The following is a 3,687-nucleotide window of genomic DNA, read 5'->3' on the forward strand; positions in this document are numbered from 1 at the left end:
TATGTGACAGACCGTCGCACGTTGTGGTGCATCACGTTATCGCGCGACAGTACCACGGCCTCTACGAGCGATGTCGTCCAACCATGACAGTGGTGTCGGCCTTTTAGGTAGTGAGGTTGTCCACATTACTTTTTGTATACGCAATGGACACACCAGGGTTTGCAGGAAGAAGAATCAAAAGATGAAAGCAAGACTTTATGAGTACGATATTTTATGCTGTGAGATACTTACGTGAAACAAAATACTGTGATTGGACACTGCTGAGGAAATTAGCACTGGCTTTACAATACGACTAAGTCCCCCATTACCTAAAATTACATAAGTAGATTGCTTAATTAAACGTACAGAACAACAATTATTGAACTATATTAAATAAAATCGTCATAACTTCTCAACAGTTCGCGTTAGGACGTTAAAATTCTACTGTTGGCCGCGGGGCACGGTGGGAATTAATATGTGCACGCGCATGCGCCTTGTTGTTGTCGGCCACTTTCATGTGGATGGGTTCGTCAATAAGCAGAACTGGCTCATTTGGGGGACTGAGATTCTGCGTTTCGCGATCCAGAAGTCTGTTCACCCTCAACGGGTGACTTTGTGGTGTGCAATGTCCAGTCACAGAATATTCGGTGCGATATCCCTTGATATCACGGTGACTACCGAATGGTATATGAAGGCTTTGGAAGATGAATTCATCCCCATTATCCAAAGTGTCCCTGATTTCGACAAGATGTGGTTCATGCAATACGGAGCTCGACCCCATCGAAGCAGGAGAGTGTTTGATTTCCTGGGTGAGCACTTTGGAGACCTCATTCTGGGTTACCCAGAGGTCACTGGCATTGGCCTCGATTGGCCGCGATATTCTCCGGGTCTGAACACATGCGACATCTTTTTGTGGTGTTATATTAAAGACAAGATGTACAGCAACAACCCCAAAACCATTGCTGAGCCAAAAACCGCCATTCAGGAGGTCATCGACAGCATCGATGTTCCGCCGTTTCAGAAGGTCACGCAGAATTTCGCTATTCGTCTGCGCCACATCATCGTCAATGATGGCAGACATATCGAACATCTCATAACCTAAATCCTAATATCTGTAGTGACGTTTACATGTTGAATGAAGTGAGTGCACGCCATTGTTTGTAACTAATTTACGTTTTTCTATATAGTTCAATAATTGTCACCCTATATTAATTAACTTTTAGTTTACTCTTCATTTTTGTCATTAAAAAGTTCATCTGGTATTTTAGTGTCTAGAAGCAAACGGTACTTAGCATAAACTTGTCAGATTCATTCAGAAATGGTGAATTGATCTAACAAACTACTTGGCAATGTATCTCCGCCCGCATGTAGGTCTTTAGGTTTGACATACTACACTAGCGCGCACCACCTCCTGCCTTAATTAATTTTTACTGAGGCTAGTTTACTGGAAAGGGAAAGAGAACTTGACAGACTACACCTGCTCCTTGACATCAGCAAGAACTGTTACAGAAATAATTCTTTAAATATACTGCCTGCTAAAAAAAGTCAGTCACGCAGCGGACATGATCAGATGTCGCTGTAACTACGTACACATGTGCACCATCGGAGGGTGTGTAAATTATAGGAGTTGCAATTCTTTGTGACAGGTAGAACGACAAACAGTGTATATTAGTGTTTTTCGTGTTGTAGGGTACATAAGGAGTGTCAGAGTCAGATGCTGAGTGGACATTGGGAAGGAAAACTAGACGCCACGTACTCGTCTGAGACAGCGTTATCAGCACCTGACAGAGTAAGAAAGGGAACTCATTCTCGGTCTCCATTTAAGTGGCTAGTCAAACAGCGCAATGTCCAAGTTTGTGGGCCATTCGGATGTGACAGTGACCCGATATTGGGCTGCATGGGAACAAGGGGTCAGGCATACTAATCGTCAAGGTTTCCGTCGACCACATCTGACCACCACAAGAGACGATCGTTGGATTGCGCATCAAACACATTGTAACCTCTTCGCATCTGCACCTGGCATGAGAGAGCAGGTAATGGACGCCATGTGTCATCCCACACCATTGGCCGAAGACTAGCAGCAGCAGGACTAGGGAACTACTGTTCCGTGCGAAGGCCACCGTTAACATCACATCACAAGCGGCTCCCGTGACTGGGAAGTACGAACTGCAAATGAATGGCATCACACTGTGTTCAGCGAAAGAATCGCCGTTCAGCACGAGCCAGGATCATCATTTTCGGCAACTGTGGCAGCGACCTCGGCAGAGGCTCCATTCTTCCACTGTTTTACAGAGGCGCAGCGGTCTTATTCCTAGCTTCATGGTGTGAAGAGCCGTCGCGTGTGACTTACGGTCACTGCGGGTAGAGACCGATGGAACTCTAAAAGCAGAACTGTATGTCACGGACACCCTACGACCTCACGTGTTACCTCTAGTGGGACAATAGAATGGTACTATCTTTCAACAAACTAATGCTGGTTAACAACCGGTACGTGTCTCTATGAACTGTCTCGTGAGTGGAGGCATTATCATGACTAGCAGGATTCCCAGATCTGCCCCAATAGAACCCTTGTGGGACCAGCCCAGACGTTAACTCTGTCCCAGTACCAATATCCAGCATATCAAACACCAGTTACAACACAAATGGGCCAGCTTGCCTCAGCCAAGAATACAGTGGCTTCATGACACCTTTCCTAAACCAATAAGTAGACGCATCGAGGCTACAGGGGGTGTACATCTCAATCCATAAAGTTTGATTTCGTTTCCTCCTGCCATTTTGGGTGCTTCACTTTTTTTATCAGGTGGTGTCTAGCACAAAACGCTTTTAAGAATTTGGGACAAACTAGGGAAAATCTCATTTATCATCTATATTCGTCATTAAACACTTACCTGACCCTTGCAGTTCCACTGCTACTTCGTCCTACAACTTGAAACTAACATTCCTCATGTGATACTGAGGGATTTTTGGCCCCAAAAGTAAGTTTCGTGCTTGCACTGGGCGTCTTGCAGTCCATCTCTGTGTCGGGCGTCTGGCTCGCAAAATTTACTTCATTCCCCTACACGTGTTTGTTTTAACTGCACACTGTCGTGCGAAATCATGGGACATATTGTCGCAAGTTTCCGCACCCAGTGGACATTAGGCAACTAACTGGCTGTGTGCACACCCTTCTAGATAAATAGTTTAGTCGGATAGAAATCGCGAAAGCGGAGCAATCGGGTGTATGTGCCCCGTGCTGAATAACTTTCAACAGAAGACAATAGATACATATAGACTCTACATGTCCCTCTATCTGCAGTGCTGAGCTTCTAAAACAACAGCTAAGTCACAAAACGGATGGAATAACGCCGAATGCCTGTCATTACGCACTGTGTTAAGTGGAGCTTACTGTCACAGTTTTTCGAATTTATAGCTGAAATCAAGTATGAATTTTTGAGAATAGAGTGGCATGTTGTGTTCGTGTTATATATGGAGCATTACAGTTAACGAAACTTCTGCGAAATCCCCTATATTAATGCGATGACTATTGCTTAAACATTTGGTCAGGAGAAAGCGTAAGGAACTAAACTGAACATACGGTTCGTTCTACTTTTTCTAAGCGCCCTTATTACCTTTCGGGCAGTGAATCCCCTCCCTGGTTATACTGTTCATCATTTGGTTAAATATTCACACACGACTGTAGAACATCATATCATGTTGATAGATGATGAT

Source organism: Schistocerca cancellata, chromosome 4 (genome assembly GCF_023864275.1).
Source record: "Schistocerca cancellata isolate TAMUIC-IGC-003103 chromosome 4, iqSchCanc2.1, whole genome shotgun sequence".
NCBI lineage: Eukaryota > Metazoa > Arthropoda > Insecta > Orthoptera > Acrididae > Schistocerca > Schistocerca cancellata.